Source organism: Sceloporus occidentalis, unplaced genomic scaffold (assembly GCF_023333645.1).
Source record: "Sceloporus occidentalis isolate IW3139 unplaced genomic scaffold, rSceOcc1.0.p SCAF_417, whole genome shotgun sequence".
In the NCBI taxonomy this organism is placed as follows: Eukaryota; Metazoa; Chordata; class Lepidosauria; order Squamata; family Phrynosomatidae; genus Sceloporus; species Sceloporus occidentalis.
Genome location: NW_028317397.1, coordinates 151,709 through 175,234, shown reverse-complemented (window position 1 = coordinate 175,234; position 23,526 = coordinate 151,709). Strand labels below are relative to the sequence as shown.

General features: G+C 49.4%; 1 protein-coding gene across 4 annotated transcripts in view; it reads left to right on the top strand.

Moving 5' to 3' along the window:
• Nucleotides 1-23,526, top strand: part of LOC149272797 (leucine-rich repeat and fibronectin type-III domain-containing protein 5-like) — a 77,812-nt gene that overhangs the window by 30,754 nt on the left and 23,532 nt on the right. The window contains exon 1 of one of the 4 annotated variants that reach the window (XM_089506711.1): nt 22,720-23,134. The exons of the other annotated variants lie outside the window; for them this stretch is intronic. The gene's annotated coding sequence lies outside the window, so the exon portion shown is untranslated. Of the gene's footprint in view, nt 1-22,719; nt 23,135-23,526 lie in introns of those variants that run through there. 4 annotated transcript variants of the gene reach the window in all.

The window sequence follows — 23,526 nt, the reverse complement described above, 5'->3', positions numbered from 1 at the left end:
CCTTGCAGCCCTCTCTGGCCAAACTCAGCCCCCCCCCCCGCCCAGTGGACCCATGAAAGAGTCATTTTGAGGAGAGAGGGAGACCCCCCCCCCCGTGCCAACCATGGGGCTGTGTGTTCTTCTGGCTGCGTGAAGCGTATTCAGGTGGGGGGGGGGCACCGACATCCGGGTCACCAAGGTTGCATTATGGGAATGAAAGAAAAAAAAGGGGGGGGGAACAAGCTAGCTGTGAAAATGCATAAAAGATTCATAGGCCGCAGCAAATTAATATCAAACCAGCGGAGTGTGCTGGTATCTGGAATTAACGCTGTTATGCTAATCACTAATCTGAATTCAAATTAGACAACTTGAAAGCACAGAGACATTAATAGCATGTTAAATCAGATGGGCGCCAACCTGATCATTTCCCAGGAGAGCCAGGAGGTCCAGGCTGGAGAGGAGGGGGGGTCATTGCCTCTGTCCCACTGACACCCCCCCTCCATGGGTGACCATGATGAGAATGATGATGATGATCATTGCCCCCTCCCTCCTACATGGAGTGACCTGGGAACCTTCTCTCATAGAAATAAGCCCTTCATTCTTTCATTCCTGCAAAAGCTTTGAAAGAGCGCAGGAGACTATTGCCATCCTAGGCGGCATCAACAGTTGTGCATAATGTCTAGATCAGGGGAAGTCAGTCCCACTCTCTTCTGCTTTGGCCAGGCTTCACCTGCTGGAATCGTCCTGTGTCCAGTTCTGGGCCCCACAATTGATGTTCAGAATAATAATAATAATAATAATAATAATAATAATAATTTATTTGTATCCCGCCCCTCTGAGAACAATCGGGGTGGCTAGCAAAGTTAAAAATACAGAACATATAAAATCCCTAATACCCTCCCCTCCTTAAAAAAGTATTAAATCCAATACAGTATTTAAAAAGGCACAAAGCAAAAAATACACACACAAACATACAAGTTAAAAACTGACCAAAAAGTCAGCAACATCACACCCGCAAACAATCAGTGGGAGCAGCAGTATCTTATTCCCAGGCGTTCTTCTAAGGCCGGGTTCTCTGTTCTGGGAAGGCCTGCCGGAAGAGACCCGTCTTAACAGCCTTTTTGACGCTGTCTAAGGATGTAAGCAGACGGATCTCATCCGGAGGCCCTTCCACAGTCTGGGGGCGACGATGGAAATGCCCTTTGGGAGGCAGCCGAGAGCCTAGATGTTTGTGGCTGAAGTAGGCCTCTCCCAGAGGAGCGGAGTGCGCGGGGAGGACTGTAGGGGAGAAGGTGTTCCCGGAGAGAGCTTGGACCCAAGCCATTTAGGGCTTTAAAGGTGATAACCAACACCTTGTACTGGGCCCGGAAGCTAATGGGCAGCCAGGGGAGGGACTTTGGTGGATAACACGCGCTCCTGACTGTCGCATTTACCTGGTTCGACATCAGAAGCGACGAGTCAAGGAACACCCCCAGACTGCGAACGCAGTCCTTGACGGAGAGTGTGACCCCGTCCAGGACCGGAGGTTGCAACCTAATTCTTGGTTTCGGGGCCTCTACCATGAGCACTTCCTCCTTTTAATAATGATAATAATAATAAATTATTTATATCCCGTCCCTTTGAGGTCAATCGGGGCGGCTAACAGTTATAAAATACAACACATTATACATCAATATCTACTTCCCTCCCCCCTTAAAAAGTTATTAAATCAATTATAATTAAAACCAACAAATTAAAACAACATCAACACATGCACATTATTACAAGACAAAACAGTAAACTGCAGTAGCATTCTACTTAAATTTCCAGGGAGGACCTTGGAGACTCTCAAGAGAAGAGGGTTCCTGAGGCCGAGGTTATCTATCCCGGAAAGGCCTGCCGGAAGAGACCCGTCTTGACAGCCTTTTTGACGCTGTCTAAGGATGTAAGCAGACGGATCTCAACCGGCAGGTCCTTCCATAGTCTGGGGGCGACAACAGAAAAAGCCCTCTGGGAGGTAGCTGAAAGCTTAGCTCTTTGAGGCTGCAGCAAATTCCTCCCAGAGGAGCGGAGTCTGCGGGGAGGATTATATGGGAGGAGGCGGTCCCTGAGAGAGTTTGGACCCAAGCCATTTAGGGCTTTAAAGGTGATAACCAACACCTTGTACTGGGCCCGGAAACTAATAGGCAGCCAGTGGAGGGACTTTAATACCGGAGTAATATGGTCCCTCCTCAATGGTCCTGACACTACTCTGGCCGCCATGTTCTGCACCAATTGCAGTTTCTGAATCAAGCACAAGGGTAGCCCCATGTAGAGCGCATTACAGAAACCTAGACGTGAGGTTACCAGCGCGTGTACAACAGTCTCGAGATCCCTTACTTCTAGAAAAGGGCGCAGCTGGCGTATCAGCCGAAGCTGATAACAGGCGCTCTTGACTGTCACATTTACCTGGAGCCCTGGTGGCGCAGTGGTTCAATGCCTGTACTGCAGCCATTCACTCAAAACCACAAGGTTGCGAGTTCAAGACCAGCAAAAGGGCCCAAGCTCGACTCAGGCTTGCATCCTTCCGAGGAGGGAGCTAAAATGAGGACCCAGACTGTTGGGGGCAAATTAGCTTACTTGCTAATTAGCTTACTTGCTGTTCACCACTATGATCTTTGGAATAGTGGTATATAAATAAAACAAATTATTATTATTATTTACCTGACTTGTCATCAGGAGCGACGAGTCAAGGAGCCCCCCCAGACTGCGAACGCAGTCACTGGAGGAGAGCGTGACCCCATCCAGGACTGGGGATTGCAACCCAATTCTTGGTTTCAGGGCCGGTACTGTGAGCACCTCCGTCTTGTCCAGATTCAGCCTCAGTCTGTTTTTCCTCATCCAGCCCATTACTGCTTGAAGACATTCATTGAGAGGAGACGCCATCAGAATTCGAGGCCAATGAACGAGACATGGAGAAATAGATCTGGGTGTCATCAGTGTACTGATAACACCCAGCTCCATAACTCCGAATGCTCTCGCCCAGCGGCTTCATATAGATGTTAAATAGCATTGGGGACAGTATAGCACCCTGTGGAACCCCACAGGTGAGCTCCCTTTTACTGGAGCAGCTGTCCCCGAGCATCACCCTCTGGGACCTGCCCGAGAGGAAGGACCGGAACCTCTGCAATGCAGTGCCCCCGATACCTAACCCCCTCAGGCGGTCCAAGAGGATGTCGTGTTCTATCATGTCGAAAGCTGCTGAGAGGTCTAGGAGCACCAACAGGGCCACACTACCCCTGTCGATGCTCAGACGCAGATCGTTGGTCAAGGCAACCATGGCAGTCTCAACCCCAAAGCCTGTCCTGAAGCCAGTTTGAAATGGGTCTAGATAATCGGTTTCATCCAAGACAGCTTGGAGCTGAAGAGCAACCACCCTCTCGATTACCTTGCTCAAGAATGGTAGCAAGGAGACTGCCCTATAGTTGTTCATATCCAGGGGGTCCAGGGAAGGTTTTTTCAGAAGCGGCCTAACAGCCGCTTCCTTTAAGCAAGATGGAATATAACCTTCCCTGAAGGATGCACCGATGATGTTCGTAAGGAACTGTCTCAATGCATCCCTCCCCCGGACGGCCAGCCATGATGGGCAAGGGGCGAGAGGGCAAGCTGTTTTCCTCACTCTACCAAGGAGCGACTTTGAGAAGGGAAGGTCAAGGGGGGACATGATGCTCATCTTTAAATATTTGGAGGGATGTCATGTTGAGGGTGGAGCACGCTTGTTTTCTGCTGCTCCAGGGAGTCAGACACAGAGCAGTGGATTCAATCTGCAGGAAAAGAGATGGTTGTTGTTGTTAGCTGCCGTCTCGACCCATGGCAACCCTGCAGAGGAGGCATCCCCAAGGCCCCCTGTCCTCCGTTGCTCTGCTCAGGTCCTGCAGATTCATGCTCCTTCATGGAGTCCATCCTCCGTCTGGCATGCGCCCTTCCTCTCTTTCTGATTCCCTCCACCTTTCCTAGCTTTATCGTCTTTTCCAGCGAGTCCTTTCTTCTCATGATGTGTCCAAAGTGGGACAGCCTCAGTTTGGTCATCTTGGCTTCTTCCAGGGAGACTTCAGGACCCGTTTGTTTGTCCTTTTTGCTGTCCACGAGATCCTCAGCACTCTTCCCCAGAACCACGTCTCAGATGTGTTGAGACTTTAATTAACACTGGAATCGATGCTATCTGTGTGGATTATATCAGTTCAGTTGCAGTGTCACCTGTTCGGGTGATTTATTCTTCCAAGGCTGCATCCACACTGGAGAAATAACCCGGTTTGGCACTGCTTGAACTGCTCTGCTCCGCTCTGGGCCCCACAACAAACTCCAACTCCCAGAATCCCATAGCCTTGAGCCAGGGCATTAAAGTGGTGCCAAACCGGGTTATTTCTCCAGTGTGGATGCAGCCTTAGTTTCTCCCATTGCAGCTTCTGCCTCACTTTGCAGAATTTGGGGTTCGTCTTTGTATGTTCCTTCATTCCGTGTGTCATTCACATCTTCATCTCTTTTGTATAGCTCTTCTGTTCTATTGCAACCAAGGAGAGGAAAAGTGTGTGTGTCCCAGTGAAAAAATGCAGACGCCATGGGAAAAAGCAGCAATGTGTGCTCTACCTATTTTCATATGGCTCCCAAAGCTTATTGTACTGCTTTCAATGCAGCTTCATGATCATTTTCTAATTCTGAGGATTGTCTTACATTGTGTGCTCTTCACATGCGCAGCTGCTGGCCTTTCGAGTGAAAGGAAAAGACCCTCCTCCTTACAAGCGTTTAGCTGTCAATGAGAAAAGGGATGGCTGGAGAGGGGCTTCTCTCCCAGGTTTCCACTTCTTCTTCTTCTTCTTTGCAGCCAAACCAGACAGTTCTTCCTTGGGGCTGGTGGGGAAGAAGGGAGAAATGGGTTTGGGGGGTCCGAATTTCTCCTTCCTTCCCCAGCCTTTGCGTCTCTAGACTGAAAAGGAGGGATTGTGGCAGAAGACCAGAATCTTGTTTTATAAAGAGCAGGGAGACCTGGAGATTGGAAAGGAAACATGTCTATTTTCGCTGCAGCTGTCTCAGAAGGAAATACATCCAAATCTCTGGGGCCCCGATTCCAACATGAACCAAGCTTTTTATAGTAACTACAAATCACATTTCATTTGGGTGACATATCAAATACACATATATACCTCTTTACATTCACTGGATGTTCAAATATTGCACCTAACATACGTCTCTATCCCTCGTTGGTTATCTATATGTTTGGTTTCATTGTTCTCAAACTGTCCCTTGCGGTGCTTCCTTTTATTGGGGTTAAAATCTTAAGTTAAGAGCCATTTCCAAATTGTTTTACATTCCAAGGCAGAGGATTTGACACGACCTGAACAATCCCATCATCCTGGCAACCTTTGCGCTCAGTCCTATAATTGTCAACTCCTGAGCGTAGTAAAATCTACTTCAGGATGAGGTTATGTTCCTCCCCGAAATAAGAGCGCTGCCCCCCCCCATGAAATTTCCCTTTAGGCTCCCATTGCCTAGCATTGCAGTAATTAAAACCCCAAACCCTGAACTGAACCTTTAGAAAGAGTGGGGCAGGCGATGCTCCCCAGGGAAGGCAGGGGCAGCCAAGGGGCCTGGCATTGGCTGCAATGCTACAGATTCAGGGAATGACATCCTTGGGGGGGGGGTGATGGCTGTGCTCCCCGCTTCTTCCCCAAAGGATCACCTGCTTCCTTTGCTGATGGATGCCTTGCTGCCCCGGCGTCTGTCCAGGGGTCTCACTAGGGCTCTCTCTGGTGGGGTGGCACATCGGGGGGCACTCTAAGGGGGGTGATGCCATTGCTCCCCAGACTTTGAAGGCGTGGGGTGGGAGAGGCTCAGAGAATCAGAGAATCCTAGAGCTGGAAGAGACCCCAAGGGCCATCCAGCCCCCTTTTTCTGCCATGCAGGAACTGTCCATCAAAGCATCTCTGACAGGTGGTTATCCAGCCTCTGTTTAAAGAGCTCCAAAGAAGGAGACTCCACCACAATCTCCATTGAGGAAGGAGTGTGTTCCACTGTGAAACAGCCCTTACTCTCAGGAAGTTGCTCCTAACGTTGAGCTGGAATCAGGGCCGGCTCATCCATACAGGAGAACTAGGCAGCTGCCCAGGAAGGCAAGGTTTAGGGGCGGCATGGAGGCTTTTTGGGTATAATTTTTTGGCTTTTTGACTAATTCTCAATACTATTGGAACCTAAGTTTTATGTCACATTTAGCTTTAAGAGACAAAACTGCGGAAATCAAGGGGTGAAAATAATTATGAGGGGCGACAGGGGTGCCAAAATATTTCTCTCCTGGGGTGGCCAAATACCTAGAGCCAGACCTGGCTGGACTCTCTTTTCCTGAAGCTTGCATCCATTGCTCCATTATGTCCTATTCTCTGGAGCAGCAGAAAACAAGCTTGCTCCCTCCTCAATGTGACGCCCCTTTCAGTATTTAAACAGGGCTTTCATATCCCCTCGTAACCTTTTCTTCTCCAGGCTAAACATCCCCAGCAATTCCCCAAGTCTCTCCTCATAGGGCTTTATCGTTTCCAGACCCTTCCTACCATTCTGGTGGCCCTCCTTTGGACACAGTTCCAGCTTCTCAACATCCTTCTTGAATTTTGGAGCCCAGAACTGGACACAGGGTTATTCCAGGTGAGGCCTGACCAAAGCAGAATAGGGTAGCACTATTGCTTCCCTTGATCTGGACTGGATACTATACTTCTATTGATGCAGCCTAAAATTGCATTGGCCTTGTTAGCTGCCGCATCGCACTGTTGACTCATGTTCAACTTGTGGTCTACTTGGACTCCTAGATCCCTTTCACATATACTGTTGTCAAGCCAAAAAACCATCCAAAGGTAGCTGTGTTGGGCACATAGTAATTCCAGTAACAACAAAAATCCACCAAACAGTGACACTTTTATTGGGCCAACCAAAATGCACAATATACATATTGCAAGCTTTCGAAGCTTCACTGGCTTCTTCATCAGCAATGGGTTACAAAGAGGAGGGAAAAACTGAAGGTGTTATTCATAGCCCTGCATTTTGCTCTTTCTGTCCTTCATTAAGATGGCAGATGGAGGGGCAAATCTTTCAGGCTGGCACCTCCTTCTTCTGGTGGCTGGCAACTGGGAGATTCTCAAAGTCCAGGAAATTTAGCACTAACATCTATTTGCAACACAAAAAGATACTTCCTTTGGAATCCAGAATGCTTCCCTCCTTCCTGAGGCTGCAGGACCCTGGATTTCTCAGGAAGCCTTCATTCTTTCCTATCAGGAAACTTCAGGTGGTTTTGAGGCCAAACATGCCAATCCCGGCCAAATTTAAGAAGAAAACAACGTTGGAGGTCAGGCGTTAATTTGGGTGACCATGGCAGACAGACCCTGCGGTCCCCACAGCTGGCTCCTGGCATCTCTGTCCTTTGGTTGGTTGCCTTTCCTGTTTTTCTGCCAGAAGGGTTCCTTAACGCAGTGCATGCGCTATGATCTCCTCTGGATGTGATGATTTGCACATTGCAGACTCTCAGATCTGCCGGTTTCTCCTATGGCTTTTCTTTAACCTTTTGTAATTTCATACAGCTTTGGGAGAATGGTGGGGGGATATGGAGTCCAGAGACAGAGGGTTGGGAGACCCCCAGCCTTGACTCTCTCCCCCCCCCCCCCAGCCTTCACCTTCGGGGTGGGGAGGATGGGGGACCCTGTGATCCCTGCCAGCCCCAGTTGGAGGCATCCCTCCTCCATCCACCCCGCTTTCCCCATTTTTACTGAGGAGGCTGAACCTGGGTCTGCCTAGCCCCTCTTGGCCCCTCTTGGCCCCTCTTGGCCCCTCTTGGGAGGGCTGCCGCCAAGGACAGTCAGCTCAGCCTTGTGGAAGCTGTGTGTGAACAGCCATTGCATGTAGTTGGGAACATTTGCATGATGCACAGTGATGTGCCTTGCAGATGCAAGTGTGCATGTGATTGTATGTCCCACTGTACAATGGGGCTTGAGCAGAATTGTGGGTTTTAGCGCATATGCTGCTGAGGTTAAAAAAGGCTCTTAGAATCATAGAATGGTAGAATTGGAAAGAGACAAGGGTCCTGATCCAGTCTGACCCCCTTCTGCCCTGCGGGAACTCTCAGTCAAAGCATCCCCGTTGACAAATGCCCATCCATTGGTTTCTGTCCAGTTGCAGCTGCGGAGATCACAGAGTGGTACCAAGCCCTTGCCTTCCAGGGAACCTGTGCTTGGCAGGACCCTCCCTTGGCAAAGACCCCCAGAGATTGGGTCAGTCCCGCAATAGCCTCCCTTTCAGAAGTTGGGGGCGAGAGGAAGCCAGAGGAGGGCTGAGCGTCTGGAGCAGGGCTTCTGTGAGGGAAAGACAGGGAGTCCATGAGGAGAGATGGCAGCTGGGGAAAAGTAAAGATTTAATTCCCCGCAGCTGTAGATGCAGCCATCCTTTGCAGAGGTTCCCTGAGACCTGAAAATGATTTCAAGGATTCCTCTGGGGCAAAAAGTATGCAAAGGGATCTTGTAGCTCCTTCGAGACTAATTGAAAGAACGAAGTTGGTAGACTTGGTCTGCTTCCTCAAAAAACTAGAGCGTCTGGGTTCAAAAATGAATTGGAGGAAATAGGCTGAAATCTATGCAAAGCTCATGCTACTAACCTCTTCCAGTTAGTCCCAGAGGTGCTACATGAACCCTTTGCATGCTTTTTGCCTTGGAGGAATCCTGGAAATCTATGGTCTGGTTCTCCAGACTCACATGGCTATACCTTTGGATCCCAGGCAGAAAGGGTGAGAAGGGCTGGACTAGACTCAAGCTCAGATCAAAAACAGCCAACCCAAGAGAGAGAGAGGAAGGCTGCTGGAGAACAAAAACGAGGCCCCAGGACTGTTGAGGACCGTTCCCCAGGAAGGAGGGCCCTTGTATGGGGGGAGTCGGAAGATATAGGTGCAAAGTCTCCCCTGAGAGAGCTGGGGGGGCTTGTGCCCCCTCCCCCCCTTCCTGCCCCAGTTGCCCCACTTCTCTTAGGAGCCCTGGCGCCTGGCCCAGCTTCTTTCCTGCCTCGCCTGAACTGGCCTCATCCCCATACATTTCAATGCAGCTGCCTTTGGCGGTCATTCCTCCATCTGGCCCAACACACCTCTGTCTGTCAAGTGTGACCGATGGCGCTGGACCCCCCAATAAATAAATAAGCAAATAAATAAATAAGTGGCTCCATCCCAGAGGGTCCCGTTGCCGTGTGGGGTTGGATCCCCCAGGATCATCACTTGGAGGCAAAAATCATTGTGCAAATCAGTTGGGTCTCTTCTGGTGTCCCCAGACTCTTTATCAGCATTAGGAGGAACAGTAAGGGCTGTTTGACAGTGGAACATACCCCTTCCTTGGAGATTTTGATGGAGTCTCCTTCCTAGGAGGTCTTTAAGCAGAAGCTAGATGGCTGTTGGGGGTACTTTGATTGAGAGTTCCTGCATGGCAGAAGAAGGGGGTTGGATTGGATCAAGGTCCTTGCGGTCTCTTCCAACTCTATGATTTTATGATTCTAGATGGCCTTTGGGGTCTCTTCCAACTCTACCATTCTATGATTCTGTGATCTACTGGGGATCAGAATAGGGAGATCAGGGAGCCTGTCCTTCTCCCACTCATCTGTCTCCACTACACTTCTGCCCCATCTGGGCCCAGGAATCGGAGGGTGGCGTGGGTATTTGGCAGTTCCTCAAGGGTGGGTTGGCACAAGGAACAGCCTTTGGTGCTTTGGTTGGAACGAGCAAGCAGCGGGGTCACTTGTAGAATCATAGAGGCCATCCAGTCCAACCCCCTTCTTCTGCCATTCAGGAACTCTCCATCAAAGGATACCCATTGACAGATGGCCATCCAGCCTCTGCTTCAAGACCTCCAAGGAAGGAGACTCCATCACTCTCCATTGAGGGAGTGTGTTCCACTGTCGAACAGCCCTTACTGTCAGGAACTTCCTCCTAATGTTGAGCTGGAATCTCTTTTCCTGCAGCTTCCATCCATTGTTCCAGGTCCCATTCTCTGGAGCAGCAGAAAAGAAGCTTGCTCCCTCCTCAATATGACATCCCTTCAAATACTTAAACAGGGCTATCATATCACCTCTTAACCTCCTCTTCTCCAGGCTAAACATCCCCAGCAGTTCCCTAAGTCATTCCTCATAGGGCTTCATGGTTTCCAGATCCTTCACCATTTTAGTCACTCTCCTTTGGACATCCTCCAGTTTCTCACCATCCTTTTTGAACTGCAGCCACCCTCTTGATGAAGGCCAAGACTCCCTCTTTTTAATTTTGATTTTGATTTTAACCTGCATTAATGGAAGCATAGTTTCCAAGCCTAGGGAGGTAAGAGCCCCGCTCCAGACTTTGGAGAGCCGACATCAATAGGCCGAGAGACACTCAGCCAGAGACACTCAAAGGGAAGGGAGTTCAGGATGGATGGGAGCTTCTTAGAAGCAAGACATTGATGGCACCATTGCAGACAATTTCAAGGAGGAAGAAAAGCAGGAGGTGCCTGACAAAACCAGGGTAGGTGTCCTGTATAAAGACCTTCCAGATGAGATGAGATTCAACAAGAAAGGGAAGAAGGGGGAAACCACTGTAGAGGAATGCTGTACCAGCATCCATCCAGTGTGTGCAGGGAGAAAGTCAGAAAAGCTAAAGTGCAGAGCAAGCTTAGGCTTGCAAGAGAGGTTAGAAACAACTTCAAAGGGGTTTTAAAAGAGACGTCTGTAGCAGAAGGAAGGAAGAGGAAATGGTAGGATGGTTGCTTGGAGATGGCGGTGAACTGCTAACAGGGGCCAGAGAAAAGGCAGAAGTGCAGGTTCTCTCTGGGGGAAATGGGACCATAGCCTAGCAAGGAGGCAATGAGGTGGTAAGGGAAATGCCAGCCCCTCAGGATGAATGGAGGCCTCCAGGCCCAGATGAGCCGCATCCATGGGTATCCTTGGGACTCATGGTGAGGAGTTATAGGAAGGTAGATTTCCATTGAAGGTTAGAAGGAACCTCTTGAGAGTGAGACCAAATGCCTGGAGAGGAGTGGGTCTTCCAAAAGAGTCTGGATGGCTCTCTGTTGCTGGAGATGCTCTACTTGGAGGCCCTACTGAGCACAGAGGTGGACTCCATGACCTCTGGGGACCCCTTCTGATGCTGTGCCTCTAGGATATGGCTCTATGAGAGTTGGCCAAAGCCAAGGATTTGGGCTTGGAAGAGGAGGGATCACAGCAAAGTTAAAATTACAGTTACAATATTGCAGCATTAGTTACTGCACAATTAAAACCACAGTTAAAAGCATAAAAACATAAGAAGACCAAAGCATAAGAACATGAAAACATAAACATCAGTCAATCACGGGGTCAGCTGCTCTCCTTCCATACTAGTGGTCTTCATAGGAGGTCAGGAGGGTATGTGTGGCGAAAGAGCTCTGTCTTTACTGCCTTCTTGAAGGTTTCTAAAGATGTAATAAGGTGGGTCTCCTCTGGGAGTCCATTCCAAAGTCTGGGGGCAGCTATGCTGAATGCCTTTAGGGAAGTAGAAACATGTTTGGATGCTGGTATCTCCAAGAAATTCTTCCCACTTGTTCTAAGAGTGTGGGGTGGATTGTATCAGGAGATGCGTTCCCGTAAGTAACCCAGACCCAAGCCATGTAGGGCTTTAAAGGTAATGACTAACACCTTGTTCTGCGCCTGGAAGCTAATTGGGAGCCAGTGTAGATCTTTCAAGATAAGTATTATATGGTCAAGTCTCGAAGAACTAGTGACCTTGATACAAGGGTAGCCCCATGTAGAGCGCATTGCAGAAGTCGAGACGGGAGATTACCAGAGCATGTACTACAGCTTCCAGGTCCTTTCGGTTGAGGTAGGGTCGAAGTTGGTACCAAGCACTTCTGGCCGTCGCATCCACTTGAGATGACAAACGTAGAGACGGATCCAGAAGTACTCCCAACCTGCGAACTTCATCCTTCAAGGGAAGTGTGGGGGACAAATTTCCCTCCCCGGACCTGAGGAACCTATGGCAAGTACCTCCGTTTTCTCTGGATTCAGCCTGAGTTTGTTTTTCCTCATCCAACCCATTACTGACTCAAGGCAGGGGTTCAGAGGGGAGATGCCATCCCCAGTCACTGCAATAGTTGGGGACATAGAGAAGCATGTTTGGGTGTCATCAGCGTACTGATAACCCCCATGTCTCTGGATGATCTCTCCCAGTGGTTTCATGTAAATGTTAAATAGCATGGGGGACAGAATGGCGCCTTGAGGGACGCCAGATGTTAGCTCCTTTCTGGAAGAGTGACTGTCCCCCAGCCCTGGCTACGAAGGAGGACGCCATTCACCTCGTTAACCTACAATTAACCGGTGCATCAGCCCTTCTGCCTCTGCCTCTGCCTCCATTGCTTCAGCAGCAGAGCTGGCCTTTCCTTCTAGGAAGACCTTTCCAGGGAAGAACATGCTACACATGCCTGGCTTTCCTCTTGCTGAAAGGCCCCTTAGGGTCCTTTACTGGGAGAAAAGCAAGATATAAATTACACACACAAATCCATCAGTGATGCCTTTATTGGTCGACCGAAATGCACAATATGCCTGTGTATTTTGGCTTGCCAATAAAGGCATCACTAATGGATTTGTGTTTGTGAAGTCGAAGGCTTTCAGGGCCGGCATCCATCGGTTTTTGTGGGTTTTTTGGGCTCTGTGGCCATGTTCTAGAAAATGTTCTTCCTGGCGTTTCGCAAGCAGCATCTGTGGCTTTGCCATCTTCAGAGAATGCAAAAGCCCGAAAAACCCACAAAAACCCATGATTTGTGTTTGTATTTGTCAAATGGCCAACACAGCTACCCCTGAATGTTTTAAGGTATAAATTAGTTACATAAATAAATAAGAAAGGGAGGGGTCTTCAGCTCAGGTCCCCTCCTCCCCAAAAACTGTGCCTCCGAAGTACAAATCCCAGGCACATCTGTGCCAGAGGAGGGTCCAGAGTGGCCTGGAGGGGGTGTGTGTGTGAAGGAGTTTGGGCAGGGGTCCCCTCCGTCCCAGTCGGCACCTTGACTTGTGACTCCCATTTATCTGGAGATGGACGTCCTGGAGGAGGCCCTTCCCTCGCCACCTGCAGCCATCGCTCAGCCAGAGGACGGAGAGCAAGGTGTCTGTTCTTCCTAAATACTGCTATATTATGTCTACTTTTGGGCCCAATAATTCAAAAAGGATGTGGATACGTTGGATCCATGTGTCCAGAGGATGGTCTCCAAAATGGCAAAGGGTCTGGAAACTATAAAGCCCTATAAGGACAGACTTAGGGAGCTGGGGATGTTTAGCCTGGAGAAGAGACGGTTAAGAGGTGATAGAATAGCCCTGTTTGAATATTTGAAGGGATGCAATATCGAGGAGGGAACAAGCTTGTTTTCTGCTGCTCCAGAGATTAGAATAAGGAGCAATGGATGCAAGCTACAGGAAAATAGGTTCCTCCTCAACATTAGGAGGAACTTGTAGGTTTGGCAACCAAGCCCTATGAGAAGCAACTTAGGAAGAAGAGAAGGTTAAGAGGTGATAGGAGAGCCCTGTTTAAGTATTTGAAGAGGAGTCACACTGAGGATGGGTCAAGCTTGTTTTCTGCTGCTCCAGAGAATAGGACCCAATGGAGCAATGAATGCAAGCTCCAGGAGAAGAGATTCCAGCTCAACATTAGGAGGAACCTCCCCGCGGTTATCCAGCGTATCAGGCACAGTTGCGCGAATGGTTTTCACACTACGTTGCGCACAAACCGCTTAGAATCCAACAAGAAAGTGACATAAAACAGGAAATAAGCGTCTTCTGGAAAATATTGGAAATTCATTTCCATTTCATTCATGCATTTGCTTGGGTTTTTTTGGTGCAATTGCTGTAGTGTGAAAGCTACTTGCGGTTTATGCACGGGATTCTCCCTGTTTTTGTGTTTGTTGCCAGATTTCCCATGGGTGAGTTTACTTCCAGTGCCGCAGAATAAGTAAAATAAGAACCCACCCTTCTTTGTGGCCAGGTCTCTTAAAACAGACGGCAGATGCAAGGCCAGAGAGAGAGAGAGAGAGAGAGAGAGAAGCTGCCCTCTTTCAGGCATTTTGGGCTTCAGCTCCCAGAATGCCAGGCTATCGGCCAACATGGCTGATGCTTCCGGGAGCTGAGGTCCAAAATCCCTCAAAGGGGACAGCTTGGGGATCACTTCAGCCTTCCCTCCAAGCCAGGGCTCTTAAAGGAACAGCTGCTGAGGGAAGGCAGGGGCTGCAGTCTATATGTGAAAATCATTTGCACGTTTGATCGCTTCTTTGGGATGCACACGCTTTTATCATTATTGGGATGGAGGCACATTTGGCCCCGTTGTGTGAAAACCATTTGTGCATTTGCGCGCAAGTGCAGATTTATCTCAGATTCTGCACAGGATAACAGCACTTTGCTTGTGAAAACCATCTGGTCTGATCATTTTCAACCTACAATTTTTTCCTGTGTGTTAAACTCCTAAGATCTGTTTGACAGAGGAACACACTCCTTCCTTGGAGATTTTGTTGGAGTCTCCTTCTTTGGAGGCTGTCTTTAAACAGAGGCTGGATGGCCATCTGTCAATGGGGGTGCTTTGATTGAGAGTTCCTGCATGGCAGAAGAAGGGGGCTGGACTGGGTCAGGGCCCTTCTTGGGGTCTCTTCCAACTCTATGATTCTTTTATTCTAAAACCCCACATGTTCCTGTCCCTGAACACCCCTTTCCTCCTGGATTGTGCCGGTCAAGTAGCAAAAGCTGCCCTGAGAGCCGTCATATAAAAACCAGAGGGGCTGCTATCATGTGGAAGAGCTTGTTTTCTGCTGCCCAGGAGACAGGCCATGAATTCAAATTACTCTTAGGAGTAGCTTCCTGAGTGTGAGAGCCATTTGAGCATGGATGGGGCAGACTCCCTCCCTGAGAAAGTGGTGGGCTCTCCTCAGCCTTGGTGGTCTTTGAACAAGGTGGGTCTGTGTGTGTGTGTGTGGGGGGGGGTTTGGAGGACGTCCACCTCGCATGGAGGGTGCTTGGGCTGTGGACTTCCTGAGGTGGCTTCAGGGGGATGGACTAGATCGCCCTTGGGGTCCCTCTGGCTCCGCAATGCTCTGAGCCATATTCCAAAGGGCTCTGAGGCTCTCGGGTGCCAAGGAGGCCACTGGTTCCTCCAGGCTTCCACCCGGAGCCACACTGGGGCCTTGGAGGAGGGCAGAGGGGCCCTTTGCCAATCCCGCTGACCCCATCCCTGTCCCAGGACACTGGTTCTGGTGGCTCCAGGAGCCATGTGGAAGCGCACCTTCTTGATTTCCATTGTCTGTAGAGATCCTGTTGGGGAGGATGGTGAGTGGCAAGAAGAAAAGGGCCCCAAAAGCCTTCCATTCTGGGGCCAAATCCCTCTGCATCTCCCCCTTCCTCCATTGGAGACACACTGAGGGTGCCAACTGCTCACTTGGCCACCAGGAAAGGCTGGTCTCTGCCCAGCTCCTCCGCAACCATGTCATGCCTTGGCTTGCGCAGAAAGTGGGGGGACAGCCAAGGCTGGGACCCCACAACAAGGGGCCCTCTCCTGGGCTCTCTGTCCCCCACCCTTTGACAGGACCCCAGGAACAAGGTTGGGGGGAATGGTGGCCCTGGAGAGAGTGTTTTCCCCCCTGGGACCCCCAGAGGAGACCAGGATGGCCATGCCACGGGGCTTCAGCTTCAGGGTGCTCACCTCTCATTGATGTGTGTATGTGTATGTATGTATGTGTGTGTGTGTGTGTGTGTGTGTGTGTGTGTATGCACACACACACATCTTAAAAACATCTAGGGGTAGTCGTGTTGGCCATATAGCAAATCTAATAACGTCCAAACTATGATACCTTTATTGAGCCAACCAAAATGCACAATTACATGTTGCAGGCTTTCAAAGTCACACTGGCTTCTTCATTGTGCTGGATTCCAAGGAAACATCTTCCTTGAATTGCAAATGGACAACACACCTTCCAAAACGGGCAGCCTGCCCGTGCCTGGTTTTCCGCCGGAGGGAAGCCCCAGCCACCAAACGGTGAGGCTTCCTGCTGGCAGAAAAAGAACCTGCAAAAAGCAGGTTCTTTCTATGCTGCGGTGGCGGCATAGCGAGTGCGCCACTGGCTACAGTGTTCCTGCTACAGAGAGGAGGAGGAGAGAGGAGGAAGCCCACAGTCCTGTTCCAGTAATTTCCTAGGACCTTTCAGTATGGAGACTGACGGAACCACGGCAGTCACCTGCAGCACTTGTGGGATGTTTCTCTTCTTGCCTACAGAAGTGGAGAACTTCACATGCCCCAAGTGCAAGTTGGTAGCACTCTTGGAGGAGAAAGTCCAGCAGCTGGAGTCCAGAGTAGCTACACTTCAGCATATTAGGGAACAAGAGGATTTCCTGGACTCAATAGAACTAACCATCTTGGATGAGTACCACGTAGAGGAAGATGCTAGAGCCGAGGAGGTCACTTCACATACACAGGAGGAAGATAGCTGGAGGAATATCACAAAGAGAAGTAAGCCAAGAAGGGATTGTTCGGGGAGCTTGCAGCTAGAGAATCGATTCGAAGCTCTTTCCCTTATCAAGGAGGATGAAGAAGAGCAGCATGGACAGGCTTCAGGGACAGAACAGGGGAGCCTGAGAGTCCCACCCGAGGGAACAGTCGCTGCTAAGCCTCGGAGGAGGCGTGTGGTCGTAGTGGGGGACTCCTTGCTGAGGGGTACAGAAGCAGTGATTTGTAGGCCTGAAAAGAGTCTCGAGAGGTGTGTTGTCTCCCAGGGGCAAAGATCCATGATGTGAGAGAGAGGCTGACAAGACTGGTCAAGCCTACTGACCAATAGCCCTCCCTTTTGGTCCACGTGGGAACCAATGATACTGCAAGACACAGCCTGCAGAACATCAAAAGGGATTACGAGGCGCTTGGTAGGAAGCTGAAAGGAATGGATGTACAACAGGGGTCGGCAACCTGCGGCCCGTGGGCCGGATCTGGCCCGCCAAGGCCTTCCTACCGGCCCCTGCGCAGTCCTGCCGCCGATTGCCACCGATTTCCCCCATTTTCGCGCTGTTCCGGCCGCCATTTTGTTTTTCAAAATGGCGGCCGAAGTCTTGCGTGACCTCAGGATGGCAAAGGTCACGCGAGACTTCGGCCGCCATTTTGAAAAACAAAATGGCGGTGCCCATCTAGGAGGCCCGGTGCAGCCCCTGGAGCACTCCAACAGGGCTCCAGGGGCTGCAGCAGGCCTGCAGCAGGCTCCACCTCGCCCTCCGCCCTCCTCCTCCTCCTCCCTAAGAGCAGGGAAAGGAGGAGGAGGAGGCGAGGGAGAAAGGGAGCCAGAGCAGCAGCTGCAGCCACAGCAAGGCGAGAGGTTGGTTCATTGGGGAGGGGGTTGGCTAGGTGTTCTTTCTGCAAAATCCCCTCTGAGCACCTTGTGGCTTTTCTGGGTTGGAACTGTGTGCATGCTTGCTGCAGTTTATTTTCAATTGCATTTTAGTAATTTCCTTGCTTGTAACTTTATTAGTATTATTATTATTACTACTTGCCCTGGGTGTTCTTTCTGCAAAATGCCCTCTCAATGAGAAAGAGGAGGAGGAGGAGGAGGAGGAGGAGAAAGAGGGGGAGGAGGTGGAAAGGTGAGTCGTTTCAGGTCTGCCTTGGGTTTTTTCCATTAATTTTTACAAATATATAACACTTATTTTTGTTTTTTTATTTCAGTATTTTTATTATTGCTTTTTATTTCATTTCATTATTTTTATTATTTATGAAGGTGAGACAGTGTGACTTTCCAAAGTGCTGTAACAAAGGTCTGCTGTAACAATGATAGTGGTGGTGGTGATGATGATGATGATGATGATGATGATGCTTCGGTGGAAGCTCCACCCCCAGTGTGTGGCTCCGCCCCTGGAGGGTGGAAGCTCCACCCTGGCATGTGACTCCGCCCCCAGAAGGTGGAAGCTCCACCCCCGGCATGTGGCTCCGCCCCTGGAGGGTGGAAGCTCCGCCCCTGGAGGGTGGAAGCTCCACCCCCGGCTTCAGCCCCCCAGTTGTCTGAGGGACAGCAACCTGGCCCCCGACTCAAAAAAGTTGCCTACCCCTGATGTACAGGTTGTCATCTCGTCTCTTCTGCCAGTTGAAGGGCATGGTCCAGGAAGGGAGAGGAAAATAGCGGATGTGAACAACTGGCTCCGCAGATGGTGCCGCCGAGAAGGATTTGGATTCTTCGATCATGGGCTGCAGTTCCATGAGGAGGGACTTCTTGCAACGGACGGGTTGCATCTCACGCCAGTTGGAAGAAATGTTTTTGCCAACAGTCTCAAGAACTTGATCAGGAGAGCTTTAAACTGAGTTCCGAGGGGAAGGGAGACAATATTAAGGAAGGCGAAAGGGATGGCGAAAATAGTCAAACTGACATAGAGGAAACAAGGCAAACAGTGCAAGGACCCAGCAGTGGGAGGCAAAAAATCTTGCACAGGCAGCAAGTAAAAGGGAACCATGGTCTGCGATGTCTCTACACTAATGCACAGAGCATGGGAAATAAGCAAGATGAACTCGAACTCCTAGTACAGCAAAGCAAATATGATATAATAGGCATCACTGAAACCTGGTGGGATGAGTCTCATGATTGGAATGTGGAAATAGAGGGGTATAACCTTATTAAGAGAAATAGGCCAAACAGGAAAGGAGGAGGAATAGCACTATATGTCAGAGATATTTACACCAGTGAAGAGATCCTGGACATCAATCATGGAAGCCAGGTGGAGAGCATCTGGATAAGAATCAAAGGGGAGGGAAACAACAAGGGTGTTACGGTGGGAGTCTACTACAGACCCCCAAGTCAGACTGAGGAATTGGATGATATCTTTCTAGAACAGATGACCATACACTCAGAAAGGAGAGATGTAGTAGTGATGGGCGACTTCAACTATCCTGATATTTGCTGGAAGTCAAACTCAGCCAAATCCTCAAGGTCTAGCAAATTCCTCACTTGCCTGGAAGACTATTTCATGGTCCAAAAGGTGGAAGAGGCAACAAGGGGGTCAGCTATTTTAGATCTGATCCTAACCAACAAGGATGACTTGGTTAATGGGGTGCAAGTGGTGGGATCCTTAGGTGGAAGCGACCATGTTCTCCTGGAGTTTGTAATACAGTGGAAAGGAGAGGTTAAGAACAACAACAAAAATGGCTTTTTTGGATATGTCCACAGCAAAAGGAAGAAGAAGGAAACGGTAGGTTCACTGAATGGAGAAGATGGCAAAATGCTAACAGAAGACAGAGAAAAGGCAGAATTACTCAACACCTTCTTTGCCTCAGTCTTCTCAGAAAAGGCAAAGGGGCTCAACCTGAGGATAATGCAGCAGAGGACAGAATAAGTAAAGAGATAGTAGAGGAATACCTGGTTAATCTAAATGAATGTAAGTCTCCAGGACCAGATGAACTCCATCCAAGGGTATTAAAAGAACTGGCAAAAGTAATATCGGAGCCATTGGCAATCATATTTGAAAACTCCTGGAGAACAGGAGAGATCCCAGCAGACTGGAGGAGGGCAAACGTTGTCCCCATCTTCAAAAAGGGGAAGAAGAGGATCCCAACAATTATCGTCCAGTTAGTCTGACATCAATCCCAGGAAAGATTCTGGAGCAGATCATTAAACAGAGAGTCTGTGAACATCTAGAAGGCAATGCCATCATCACAGAAAGTCAACATGGGTTTCAGAGAAAGAAGTCATGCCAGACAAATCTAATCTCTTTCTTTGATAAAATGACCATCTTGTTAGATGAAGGGAATGCTGTGGATATAGTATATCTTGATTTCAGTAAGGCCTTTGACAAGGTTTCCCATGACATTCTTGCAAACAAGCTTGTAAAATGTAGGCTAGACAAGGTAACTGTTACATGGATTTGTAAATGGTTGACCGGCCGAATCCAAAGGATGGTCAGCCATGGCTCCTTTTCATCCTGGAGAGAAGTGACCAGTGGGGTGTCCAGTGGGGCTCTGTCCTGGGCCCAGTGCTATTCAACATCTTTATCAATGACCTGGATGACAGAATTGGGAGCATACTTATCAAATTTGCAGATGGCATCAAATTACGCGGAGTAGCTAATACTCCCGAGGACAGGATCAACATTCAAAATGATTTGAATAGACTAGAAAGCTGGGCCAAAGCTAACAGAATGAAATTCAACACAGAGAAATGTAAAGTACTGTTCTTAGGGAGGGAAAATGAAATGAACAGATATAGGATTATGGGGGACACCTGGCCTAAGGAGACTTCTACATGTGAAACTTGGGATCTAGGAGTCCAAGTAGACCACAAGTTGAACATGAACCAACAGTGCGATGCGGCAGCTAACAAGGCCAATGCGATTTTAGGCTGCATCAATAGAAGTATAGTCTCTAGATCAAGGGAAGTAATAGTGCCACTGTATTCTGCTCTGGTCAGGCCGCACCTGGAATAATATTGTGTCCAGCTATGGGCACCACAATTTAAAAAGGATGTGGAGAAACTGGAGCATGTCCAAAGGAGGGTGACTAAAAGGGTCTGGAAACCATGCCCTATGAGGAACGACTTAAGGAGCTGGAGATGTTTAGCGTAGAGAAGAGAAGGTTAAGAGGTGATATGAGAGCCCTGTTTAAATACTTGAAGGGATGTCATATTGAGGAGGGAGCAAGCTTGTTTTCTGCTGCTCCAGAGAACAGGATCAGGAATAATGGATCCAAGCTTCAGGAAAAGAGATTCCAGCTCAACATTAGGAGGAACTTCCTGAGAGTAAGGGCTGTTCGACAGAGGAACACACTCCTTCCTCGGAGTGTAATGGAGTCTCCTTCCTTGGAGGTCTTTAAGCAGAGGCTGGATGGCCATCTGTCAATGGGGATGCTTTGATTGAGAGTTCCTGCATGGCAGAATGGGATTGGACTGGATCAGGGCCCTTGCGGTCTCTTCCAACTTTATCATTCTATGATTCTATGATTCTATGATCCCTGAGAGATGTCCATCCAGCCTCTGTTTAAAGACCTCCAAGGAAGGAGATGCCACTACCCTCCGAGGAAGGAGTGTGTTCCTCTGTCGAACAGCCCTTACTCTCAGGAAGTTCCTCCTAATGTTGAGATGGAATCTCTTTTCCTGGACCTTGCCTCCATTGCTCCATTGTGTCCTATTCTCTGGAGCAGCAGAAAACAAGCTTGCTCCCTCTTCAATATGACATCCCTTCAAATACTTAAACAGGGCTATCATCATATCACCTCTTAACCATCTCATTCCAGGCCAAACATTCCCAGCTCCCTAGTCTCTCCTCATAGGGCTTTATTTCAGATGTAGAAGTTCGTCCTAATATTAAGGTGGAATCTCTTTCGCATCCATTGTTCCATTATGTCCTATTCTCTGGAGCAGCAGAAAACAAGCTTGCTCCCTCCTCAGAATGGATGCAAGCTCCAGGAAAAGAGATTCCAGCTCAACATTAGGAGGAACTTCCTGAGAGTAAGGGCTGTCCGACAGTGGAACAAACTCCTTCCTCGGAGGGTAGTGGAGTCTCCCTCTTTGGAGGTCTTTAAGCAGAGGCTGGAAGGACATCTGTCAGGGGTGCTTTGATATGGATTTCCTGCATGGCAGAAGGGGGTTGGACTGGATGGCCCTTGCGGTCTCTTCCAACTCTATGATTCTATGATTCTAAGTGCTGCATGATGCCATGCAGATGCCACACGGCACTTGCATAACAATGGTGGTGCCTGTCTGTACAGGGCACCACCATTTTGACGCCCTTGTCACGTGTGAGGGGCGAGGGGCATCTAGCAGTGCCTCCCCGAGGCACCCCTCGCACATGACGAAGGCGTCCTTTTCGGCCCGTCTGGACTGGGCCTAAATTTCCTTGAATTTGAAAATCTGCCAGTGACTGCATGGCCCAAAAAGGGGGAGATGCCAACCTCGAGATAGACCTCCCTTCTATCTGAACTAAGACCAGAAACAGCAAAATGCAGACCTAGGACTATCATCTTCAATTTCTTTCTCCTGTTTGCATGATGAAGAAGAAGCCAGTGTGACCTGGAAAGCTTGCAACATGTCATTGTGCGTTTTGGTTGGCCCGATAAAGGCATCATTGCTTGGATGTTATTGGATTATATTATTATTATTATTGTTATTGTTATTATTATTTCAAGTTTTTTAAGGTCACCTGGAAGGCTGGCACAGGTTTTTCTGGGGGTGGGCCACTTCCTCAGCCCCAGCCTAAGCCTGTGACTTAGAGACCTGCAGCCTCCTCCCAGTCATTTGCCCTGTAGTTCCCAGGGCTTTCCTGACTAAGGGTGGGGATGATGGGAGATGTAGCCCAAAGGCTCTGGGGGTCCCAAGGTGGGAGGGGGCCATTTTCCATGGGGCATGTGAGCGCAGCCCCAAACGATTCTATGAAATGGAGTCGGGGGGGGGGGACTGGAGTGAGGGGCTAAACACACATAAAATGGTCTGATTTTTCTTTTTAAGACGTTTATTCTATTTCCTAAAAATCCCTTTAAAAGCTGCCAGCCAGCCCCATGGGCTCTAAGGCTCAGAAGCCATTAGTTCTCCAGTGCGCAACTGTTTGTTGTGTGTGTGTGTGTGTGTGTTTCAGAGAGGGCCAGAGGTTTTGCTGCCTTCGGTGGCCAAATTCTGCCCCTCCCAAGAGACCCATATTTCCAGCTGACACACGTGACTGACCCAAAAAGCACCAGCCCTAATCCTCAGAAATGTGCTTAAGCATCACCTTGGACATGTTTGCTTACTGCCAGAATTAATGCGCGCGCGCGCACACACACCCAAAAGGGCTTCTCCTGGGGACACATTTGTCCTCATGGAAGATATTCTCAGGGGAATGATTTATCCTAAAAATGGCACAGTTTGGAGGGGATGGCAGTAGCCCCATTTGCCCTCTTCCCTGCTCTTCTAGTCCAGCAGGACCTTTTGCAAACAGGAGCAGGTTTAGCTGGAAGAGTTGGCTGACCGTCTCTCCGGCCAAGGTGTGCTCCCCTTGCGCTCGACCTCTGGTTCAACTGGGGCCATGCTGGAAGAGACCCCCCTCCCGGCTGCCTGTAGGACATGCATGGGCATTCGGGGGCATCTGTGTGGGTGAGCCCTGGGTCTCTGGTAGAGATGGGCAAGGAGATCGGAGGAAGGAGCAGCAGTGGCATCTGCAGCCGTGAGGCTTTTTGGTGGGTCTGGGGGGCACTGCCACTTGCATGTGGGGGCAGCATTGAGACAGCAGGGGCAGCTGGTGCTTTGGGGGGAGTGTGGGGCTGCTGGCGCTTGTGGGGTGAAGGGGGGGCCTCCTAGGATACAGGAGGACACTGGATAAGGGGCGCATAAAAGCCAGAGAACATTTTGCAATGCTTTATACCCTGTTTCTGCCGACGATGGTCTGCAATTTTAGGCTGCATCAATAGAAATATACTCCCAGATCAAGGGAAGTAATAGTGCCACTCTATTCTGCTTGGGTCAGGCCTCACCTGGAATAATCCTGTGTCCAGTTGTGGGCAAAACAATTCAAGACAGATGTGGAGAAACTGGAGCCATGTATATTTATAATATATATTTATTTATTTAT